Source organism: Solanum pennellii, chromosome 8 (assembly GCF_001406875.1).
Source record: "Solanum pennellii chromosome 8, SPENNV200".
NCBI lineage: Eukaryota > Viridiplantae > Streptophyta > Magnoliopsida > Solanales > Solanaceae > Solanum > Solanum pennellii.
Window position 1 is genome coordinate 57,698,773 of NC_028644.1, and position 11,635 is coordinate 57,710,407.

Here is an 11,635-nt window from a genome sequence, read left to right on the forward strand (position 1 = left end):
GAACACAAACGGGACACACAAGAATTTAACGTGGTTCGGTTTCCCTACTCCACGACTGTAACAGGAGGATTTTATTTCACTTGTGCTACCCTAGAATTACAAATACAAGGATCATATTTATAGGAAAGCCAAATGGTTAACCTAGGGTTTCAGTAATGGGTCGGGCCGGCTCACAAGCCTCCACAAAGCCCAACACTTTTTACTTCTGAATATCATGAGAACTTGCCTGAACCAAGTGTAAAAGCATATCCAGAAATAATTTTAATATCACCAATGCTTCCTTCCCAATCAGTATCTGAGAAAACTGTCAATTGTTCTTTCTCTTCCGTTTTAAACAAAAGTTCATAATCAACAGCTCTCTTGATCATATAACTCAACTTTCACATTGCGATATCAATATGAACTTGACGTGGACCATGCACAAATTTCGAAAAAAGAATTGTCGCTAACATGAGATCAGGTCTTGTTGCTGTCAAATACAGCAAACTACCTATTAGACTTTTATAAATTGCAGGATTAGCTTTATCACCTCCTTCAAACTTTGAAATCTTCTCAATGCATATTTTTCTAAGAAATGAAGATTTCATCAGTAACTTGATAAATCTTCATTCCTAGAAAGTAATTCATTTAAACTAATAAATCTGATATTTTAAACTTAGTCTTCATTTCTTGCTTGAACTGATTCATCATACCTTCATTTCTTCGTGTTATAGAAGATCATCAACATAGAGTGAAGCCACAAGCACATCTCCTCCTTTAGCCTTCGTCACATATAAAGTGACTTAATTTTCACTTTTCTTGAAGTCACAATGAATGAGATGTTCATCAATCTTACTTTACCATGTTGGATGAGCCTGAGTTAACCCATACAATACCTTATGAAGTTTGTAGACTTTATCCTCCATTCTTGTAACTTGAAAGCCTTCTGGTTTATTTAAGAATGTCGATTTCGCATCCAAATGATACATATTCCAATTTGATTGAGCTGCCAAACAAAATTGAAGTCTTATTGTAGCATGTCGTGCAATATGTGCAAATATTTGTCCATAATCCCGACCTGCAACTTGTGCATAACCTTTAACGCCAAGCCTTGATTTGCATTTATAAATTGAACCATCTGGTTACATTTCTGTCTTTGGGTTTATCAATTAGCTTCCAAGTATATATCATTCTTCTCTATCATACAAAGCTCCTACTTCATAGTTTCAATCCAAATTTCATGCCTTGGTGCTTCTTGATAGGTATTGGATTATCGGATAGCAACATTGCATCTTTTATGTATCTCACAGAGGGACTTGATCTCCAAAACTGGTGAATCGAGTGTTGATTTTCCGTCTGATTCTTCATCTTCTTTGAGATTTTAAGAGCCAATTGATTGTGTTTCAGGCAGCGGATCAGCTGCAAGTTCCGAGAACTTGCATTATCTTTCTCAATTTGTGTTATTCTTACAATAACCTGTATTTATCAGGTTAATAAACAGAAACAGAAATAAGATGAAGTANCAACATTGCATCTTTTATGTATCTCACAGAGGGACTTGATCTCCAAAACTGGTGAATCGAGTGAGGATTTTCCATCTGATTCTTCATCTTCTTTGAGATTTTAAGAGCCAATTGATTGTGTTTCAGGCAGCGGATCGGCTGCAAGTTCCGAGAACTTGCATTATCTTTCGCAATTTGCTCGTTATTCCAATTCCAATGGGCATGCTCATCCACTACAACATCTCTTCTGGTGGAAATATGTTTTGTTTGCAAGTTGAAAACTATATGACCCTTGGATTGCGATGAATAATTAATAAAAATCCTCAATTTAACTTTCAAATTTTCTCAGGTTTGCTTCTTTTGCCCGAAGGTACATGAGAATAGAAAATCAAACCAAAGATTTTTCAGTGTTTCGCAGACAATCTTATTCAACCCCGTGCCCAAACAGGAGTTTTTTCATCACAACTTTACTTGGCAGCCTATTTAACATGATTCATCCTTGGAAACCTCCAAGCAATAACTATTTGATATGGAAATGTCTTTAAGAGTTTAATATTAGGTATTTACATTGATTTTTGCTTATATGAGGAACATAAGATTGAATATTGTACCACTTGTAAAAGGGCATTATTTCATCAATTTGATTATTATACTAGCATCATTTTCTGACCTGTCCTCATTAAAATAGTTGTGGTTAAGTATTATTACTCATTGAGCTAGCGTCTCATTCCTCGCTAATTGTTTTTACAGTGAACTCATTTGTTATTGAAGAGGATTTCATTAACTAGCAAGTGTGATTTTGTGGCATCTGGTGAGCCCTGCATTGCTTCACATGACAAGAGAACTATTGATTGGCTACGGTTTATTTAGTTTTTTAAAAATTCTTAGAGTCGTTCCATTTATCATTCCTTTGATTTGAGTCATGATTATAGTCCTTCATATTGTAGTCAAGTGACTAGTTTGAACTTCTTTTTCGTAATTTGGAGATGAATTGGTCTTATTGCGTGACAATTAGATAATTGATGCATATTATCCCGTAGTTGATAGTGGGACATGGAAAATTCAGGATAGGCCTAAAAACAAACAGAACTATGCCTGATTTTCTGTAGATTTATGTTAAGGCTAGTTAAGGCCGGTCACAAAGCTAATTTGGGGAGTGACATTTTTCTTTGCTACTTTATCTCCTTCCATCCTTCTATTGCTTTTCACAAGTTGCTTGCCTTTATGTTGTGCCTGAAATGCCACTCTTTTATTTCTTATCTCTTATACTTAATCTTTGTTCTTGGGCTTGCAACTTGTTGATCAGTTCTGCAACAAATCAAGTCTTCAAATCACAAGATTTTTCTATTGGTGAAATCTTGGATTCGAACCTTGCTGGTAAGCTTATCATCATCTTCTCCACCGCCTTTGAATCTAGAAAGGTTTCACCAAACAACCTTATTTTGCTAACAATATCCACAAGTTTTACAGAATACTCTTTCATAGTATCTCCTTCTTCCATCCTTAACATCTCAAATTCTCTTTTGAGAGTTAAAAGTTTGACAGTTTTCACTCTCTCACTTCCATCAGACTCTTCTTTTAGATTCTCCATGCTTCTTTAGGTGTTTCACAAGATATTATTTTTATGAAAATCACCTCTGAAAGTGTTGAATGATGACATGTGAGATTCTTTGATTTCCTTGACCTCGCGTCTTGGTTAATCTTCATTTGTGCAACTATTGGATTTGGTCCAAAGGGAGGAGGATCATCTTAACTTTAAATTGTTTGTCATAAACTAAGAGCTTTGAGATAAGCCTTCATCTTTAGCATCCACGTGTGGTAAATTTCTCCTGTAAAAATGGGAGGGCCTGCACCCAAAAACCTAAGGGATAACATGTTACTGTTGCTAGCTCACTCACCTTAGAAGAACTGAAGAAAACTTATTTCTTTACCTTCACAGATCCCTTAAGAAAAAGGCCTCTTGATACCACATACTATTTGAAACTTTAGAGAAAATATAAGGTTCGACAATAATTTTTTTGTCATTCATTTTTGCATATTACATAGGTTTTAGACACTTATAGCAATAGAAGCTTTTCAAAAGTTAGTAGAGACCATACCTATCCACTTATTTTGACTTTCTTACAAAACTTATTTCATAAAACAAGAACTAACTTTCCTTTTTAACACTAAACATAATATTTTTTTTTAAAAAAAATAATAAACAAAAGACTGCCTAGAAATATCTCATTTTTAACAATCTACACCTGCAATTATGATTTTTATATATATAAAAGTTAATTTTAATATGCTGATTTTTATTATGTTTTCATTATAACAAGTAAATTATTTTGTTTTAGCTTTGCAGGTGTATACCATGGAATTGACAATGATTACTAGCTATCCTAATGAAGACATATGGTTAAGCTAGTTTTCGTACAACTTCAACAAACTACTAATTTCATATTACGATACCTATGTGATATGTATGCAATGATATAAAAAAAATTATGTAAGAAAACATTATATATTTGTTGATTATGTACAACTACCGACTATAGTGTTAGTGGCCGATGTAATAGAATACATTGCTAAAGAAATTTTTGTATTGCTGTTCAAAATTAAAGGTAACATTTCAACTTCACTTGATTGTAATTTTCAGTATGATGTACTTTGCAATAAAAATACATAATAATTGTACTCTTCATCATTTGTGGGGTTTGTCCTAACATCTATATCAATTTTAGAGACTTCATAGATAGACAGTCAGATGTTAGTCCTTTGAGTCATATCAGTATTATCTTTTATTGTTAAGACTTGGGTAGCCAGATTTTGGCCTAGTTTGAATGTTTCAGTTTTAAAAACATTGTCAATTATTACATGCTTTCAGTTCAATTAAGTTTGATGATTATTGTCATTTGCTAAATTAAGTTAGCCAGGCCAAGGGTGCACTTGAGGCTAGCAATAATCATCGAGTGTCGGTCACGCTTAGGGTATAGGTTAGGGTGTGAAAACTTGGTATTAGAGAACAAAGTTCAAGAGTCCTAGGGAGTCTATGAAGCCTTGTCTTTAGAGTTCTAGTTATTGGTGTGAAGCGCGTAACATTTATAATTAGGAGGCTGCAACATTTAGGAAATTTCTCACTTATTTCATACTTACTTTGTGCGTTAGAGTTTATCTCTAAAAAGTTTCTTTGTAACTCGTGCTTACGCGTAGTCGATTGTGATCTATGCTTTGTTTGAGGAGGACTTTTTGGGGTGTTTCTTTCCCCTGTGCGCAAAGAGATGGTTGCCAACATGAGGAGAATGATGAGGTTATTCGTCATTGGGTTGTCTCATCTATCAAGTAAGGAAATTAAGGCAGTCATATTAGTAGGTGTCATGGACATAGCAAGGCTGATGATCCATGTGCAACAAGTTGAGGAGAAAAGAAACTAATTCATAGAGAATAGTTAAGAATAAGAGGGCTAAGACATAAGGAATGAGTCTGGGAAGCAATAAAGTAATGCGAACTTGTCTTCTTTTTAACAAAAGCATAATGAACCTGCTCCATCATCTGCTAGTGCAATTGCTGAAAGAAGGTGTGTGTACAATAGTCAGAATCTCATAACTTCAGAGTTAGACTTGCGCATTCGCAAGGTAGTAAGGCACAAAGGGGTACTAAGACTCTTGCATGTGCTAAATGTTGTTACAACCACTCAAAGGTGTGTCATGGTGGCTCCAATGGTTGCTTCAAGTGTTGCTAGAATGATAATTTTATAAGAGAGTATCCTAAGGAAAAATAGAGAAATGGTAAAGAGTGAAATAAAACCCAATCTTCTTCAGTTCCATTAGCAGATAGAGTTTTATCCAAATGAGCTACTTTAGGGGCAGACAGAGAGGAAACCGTATTTATGCTATCACTAGTCGCCGAGAGCAAGATGAATTGCCAGATTTTGTCACTATATGGTCCAAGTCTTCAGTTTTGATGTTCTTCATGAGCAACTCCTTGAGACCTTCAACGTTATGCACTTGTTCGTTAGTCTATTCTAGCAAAGAAAGTCAATCGTGATTGTACATTTTCCGTCAATCACATGGGTACCATGGCTAACATAGTTTAGTTAGACATGATAGTTTTGATATCATTCTAGGTATGTACTATCTTCATTCTGTTATGCATCAATAGATTGTAAGAATTCTAGTAGTAAAGTTCCAGTTTCCAATGAATCAATTATAGAGTTCAAAATCAGTTCAACAGTGCCTAAGTTTTCTTTCATTTTGTACCTTAAGGCAAGAAAGTTCGTTTCTAAGGGGTGTGTTTTTCACTTAGTCTAAGTTAACGACTCTATTGTTGATATACCTCTTATTCGGTGAGTTTCAATAGTAAAAGAGTTTCGAGAAGTCTTTATAGTTGATCTACCCGAAGTCCCTCATGAGAGAGAGACTTCGATATAGATATTCTTCCAAATACTCCTCCTATATCTATTCCTCCATACAGAACGACACCAGTAAAGTTGAAAGAGCTTAAGGAGCATTAAAGGACCTCCTAGAGAAAGATTTTATTCGACCAAGTGTCTCACCTTGGGGCGCTCCGATCTTATTTGTAAGGAAAAAAGATGTTACCATTAGGATATTTATAGATTACCGTAAGTTGAACAAGGTTACCATAACAAAAAAGTATCCTCTTCAAAGGATAGATGATTTATTCAATCCACCTCAGGTGCCACCTATTTTTCTAAGATAGATCTCAGGTTTGGCTACCATTAGTTAAGAGTAAGAGAATGTGATATTCTAAAGATAGCTTTTAAAACCAGATATAACATTATGAGTTTTTGTTCATATCCTTTGGGTTGACCAATGCGCCTGCAGTATTCATGTACCTTATGAATAGTCTTCAAAACTTATTTAGATATATTTGTTATCGTCTTCATTGATTACATACTAGTCTATCCAAGGAATGAAGAAGTTTATGCTATTCATCTCTGAATAGTTCTTCAGACTTGAAGGATAAAGAATTGTATGCAAGTTCTATAAGTGTCAATTTTGGCTTGAGTCAGTGGCATTCTTGGGTCACTTAGTTCCATTGATGATATTAGAGTTGATAACAAGAAGATTTAGGCAGTTCTGAATTGGCCTAAACTTTAAACTTTCCGTAGTGAACATATATCGAATATACTCGGTCAATCGGTAGATTTGATATCTATGAACCGTCGAGCTTTGGTGTATACCTAGACAACATATGTCACACAATCAACCCTTTAACTATTCTTAGTTCTCATTGTTTTGTTCGTTTCAGCCATGAACACATCTTGGATAGTAAGTGCTTGAAGAACTGGCCTTACCGGATTCTCCTTGAAGCGGTTACACTTCACACTTACATAGGTGATTTCTAAATGTGTTATCCCATAGATACACCATTTGATATCCCTGTATCAAACTTAGAAACCATTAAAAAGTCCTTATGTATTTATCCTGGTTACTAAACATTGTCTCATCATGAGAATGGACCATCAAATAAAAATAATAATTTTTTTTCCTTTGACAATGTTGAACCGTCATCAATGACTTTGTTTTATCTCCTTGAACCTAGATCTTGGGATCTCCATTCTTCTAGGTAGAGTTACCTCCACGATGACTTGTTCTCGGCCATAGTCCCATTCCCGTCGATGATTTCTCAACTCCTTCACTATTTAGGCCTTTCGTAAGTGGATCCGACACATTATCTTTTGACTTCACATAGTCAATTGTGATAATTCCACTAGAGAGTAGTTGTCTTACAGAGTTATGTCTTCGTCTTATGTGACGAGACTTGCCGTTATACATAATGCTTCCAGCCCTTCCTATTGCAGCTTGACTATCACAATGTATGCATATAGGGGCCATTGGTTTGGGCCAAAATGGAATATCTTCTAAGAAATTCCGGAGCCATTCAGCTTCTTCACCTGCCTTGTCTAAAGCAATGAATTCAGACTCCATTGTAGAGCGAGCTATACATGTTTGTTTGGATGATTTCCAAGATATTGCTCCTCCACCAATAGTAAAAACGTATCCACTCGTGGATTTTGTTTCACTTGACCCAGTAATCCAATTTGCATCACTATGTCCTTCAAGAACGGCTGGATATCTGTTGTAATGTAAAGCATAATTTTGAGTGTCATCTAAGTATCCCAAAACTCTCTTCATTGCCAACCAATGATTATGATTAGGATTACTTGTGTATCGACTCAGTTTACTGATAGCGCAAGCTATGTCTGGTCGTGTACAATTCATGACATACATTAAGCTTCCCAATACGCTAGCATAGTCCAATTGAGACTGACTTTCGCCTTTATTCTTTGCAAGATGAAGATTTACATCAATTGGAGTCTTTGCCCTTTTAAAATTCAAAAATTTGAATTTTTCAAGTATCTTTTGAATATAATGAGTTTGAGACAATGCTAGACCGTTAGGAGTTTTAAGAATTTTAATTCCTAATATCACATCAGCAACTCCTAAATCTTTCATATCAAACTTACTAGCAAGCATACGCTTTGTAGCTTTTATATTAGCAATGTTTTTTCTCATTATAAGCATATCATCTACATATAGGCATAAAATAACTTCCTGATTTGTTGTATCTTTAATGTAAAACATTTATCACATTTATTGATCTTAAATCCATTTGACAACATGGTTTGATCAAACTTTGCATGCCATTGTTTTGGTGCTTGTTTTAGCCCATAAAGTGACTTAATAAGTTTGCACACTTTCTTTTCTTTACCAGGAACTACAAAACCCTCAGGTTGTTCTATGTAAATTTCCTCTTCAAGCTCTCCATTTAAGAAGGCTGTTTTCACATCCATTTGATGAATTTCAAGACCGTATACTGCAGCTAGTGCAATTAACATCCGAATTGATGTAATCCTAGTCACTGGCGAGTATGTGTCAAAATAATCAAGACCTTCTTTTTGTCTAAAACCTTTGACAACAAGTCTTGCTTTATATTTGTCAATAGTTCCATCGTCTTTCATCTTCCTTTTAAAGATCCATTTTGAACCCAAGGGTTTGTTCCCTGGAGGAAGATCAACCAACTCCCAAGTATGATTGCTTAAGATTGATTCAATTTCACTATTAACAGCCTCCTTCCAAGAGGTTGAGTCGCTAGACAACATTGCTTCCTTGAATGTTTGAGGCTCACTTTCAAGAAGAAATGTTACAAAATCTGATCCAAATGAAGTAGATGTCTTTTGACGTTTACTGCGTCTTGGACTTTCTTCATTTTGTTCATTCTCTTTTGGTTCTTCTCTGGGTTGTTTAGATCCCCCACTAGATGACTCAAGTCTAGTTTTATATGGATAGATATGTTCAAAAAATTCAGCACTATCTGATTCCATTACTGTATTATCATGAATATTCGGATGTTCGGACTTATGAACCAAAAATCGACATGCCTTACTGTTTGTGGCATATCCAATGAATACACAATCCACAGTCTTAGGTCCTATTTTTACCCTCTTAGGTATAGGAACTTGGACTTTGGCTAGACACCCCCACACTTTGAAATATTTCCAATTGGGTTTTCTACCTTTCCATTTCTCATATGGAATTACATTTGTCTTTGAGTGAGGCACTCTGTTAAGTATCTGATTTGCTGTAAGGATAGCTTCCCCCCACAAGTTCTGTGGTAAACCTGAACTTATAAGTAATGCATTCATCATTTCTTTTAAAGTTCGATTTTTCCTTTCTGCAATTCCATTAGACTGAGGAGTGTAGGGAGCAGTAGTTTGATGGATTATTCCATTTTCTAAACATATTTCTGCAAATGGAGATTCATATTCTCCACCTCTATCACTTCTGATCATTTTGATCTTTTTATCTAACTGATTTTCAACTTCAGTTTTATATTGCCTAAATGCATCTATTGCTTCATCCTTACTATTTAGCAAATAGACATAACAATATCTAGTGCAATCGTCAATAAAAGTTATGAAATACTTTTTCCCACCACGTGATGGTGTTGACTTCATGTCACAAATATCAGTGTGAATCAATTCTAAAGGATTTGAATTCCTTTCAACAGATTTATAAGAATGCTTAGCATACTTAGATTCAACACAAATTTGACATTTTGATTTATTGCACTCAAATTTTGGCAAAATATTTAAGTTAATCAGTTTTCGCAAGGTTTTGTTATTAACGTGTCCCAAACGTTCATGCCATAAACATTTAGACTCAAGCAAGTAAGAAGAAGCAAAATCTTTATTCATATCAACTGCAATTACATTGAGTTTGAAAAGGCCATCACTAAGGTAGCCTTTTCCTACATACATATCATTTTTGCTTACTACTACTTTATCAGAAACAAATACACATTTAAATCCATTCTTGGTCAGAACTGGAATTGAAACTAAATTCTTTCTCAATTCTGGAACATATGAGACCCTATTCAAAGTCACCACCTTGCCTGATGTCATCTTTAATAGGACTTTGCCAGTTCCTTCCACCTTTGCAACAGCGGAGTTTGCCATAAACAATTTTTCATCTGTAAGTGCTGGAGTATATGATGAAAATAATTCTTTGTTGGCACAAACATGGCATGAGGCACCAGAATCTATCCACCATTCTCTTGGATTTCCAACCAAGTTACATTCTGAAAGCATTGCACAGAGATCGTCCATTTCTCCTTTGGATTCAGCCAAGTTTGCTTGATCCTTCTTTTTCTTGTCCTTCTTAGGACCCCGGCATTCATTAGCCCTATGACCATGTTTACCACAATTAAAGCAATTTCCATTGAATTTCTTCTTAGGAGGATTGCTTTTTGGACCAGATGCTTTCTTTCTTTTCTTTAATTTTGTGGGATCTTCTTCAACAAAATTTACTCCAGATATTGTTGAATTACCACGTGACCTCTTTTCTGCAGCCTTATTATCCTCTTCGATTCTCAACCTTACTATGAGATCTTCAACAGTCATCTCCTTGCGTTTGTGTTTCAAGTAGTTTTTAAAGTCCTTCCACAATGGAGGTAACTTTTCAATAATTGCAGCCACTTGAAAAGCATCATTCACAATCAATCCTACATTAAAGGTTATGTGAGTATTAAGGGAAAACTTAATATTTCTAACATAGGCATTAAATAAATTTATACCTTCAGCAAGGAGATCATGGATTATGACCTGCAATTCTTGAACTTGGGTGACGACAGTCTTACTGTCTATCATCTTATAGTCCAGAAATTTTGCCACAATGAATTTCTTCATTCCGGCATCTTCTGTTTTGTACTTCTTTTCTAAAGCATCCCAGAGTTCTTTTGAGGTTTTGGCATTGTTGTACACATTGTACAGATCATCTTGCAGACCACTCAAAATATAATTTTTACACAAAAAATCTGAGTGTGTCCATGCTTCTGTTACCAAGAATCGTTCATCAGCCGGAGTTTCATCTGACATAACAGGAACATTCTCATTGATGAACTTCTGCAGACTCAACGTAGTGAGATAGAAGAACATCTTTTGCTGCCATCTCTTAAAGTCGACTCCAGAAAACTTTGCAGGTTTCTCAGCCGGTGCTAAGGCAGCATTTGAACGATTATGTGCAACCGTTGTTGTTGCAGCACTTACTGTTCCAGCATTTGTTTGACTTGAATTAGTCTTTTTTTTTCTGTCACAAATGGCAGATAAATTAAGTATTTGAAATACTAACAGTAAAGAACAAATCTTTACACAAACTGTTTCTGATTTAACGATAAAGTTTTTATGTTCTTTTAATCGTTAATCGAATGAATTTTAAAAATTCAAGCAGAGTAGAAAACCATAAAGGTTTTTAATCTCCAGAAACCTCAAATACAGAAACTGTTAAATTTCTTAAGATTGTTATTCTTACAATAACCTGTATTTATAAGGTTAATAAACAGAAACAGAAATAAGATGAAGCAGAAAAAATATAAAAATACAAGAATTAATCCGAGTCCACAGAAACTACTGTGTGTCCTTAAGAAATTTAATCCCCTCACTGTACCCAAGGTTATGGATTAATTTCTCCCAAGATAAAACGGATTAAACCTGTTAAAGAAATAGCGGTACCTCAAACTTCTTTAACTTCAACGAACTTAAGAACAGCATCAAGTCACACAGACTCAGTCGATCGGCACTTTGATTTTATTTGAGAGAAAAATAAATGCAGAGTGAGAAAAAATTTTCAGTGTTCTTAAAAAATCAAAAA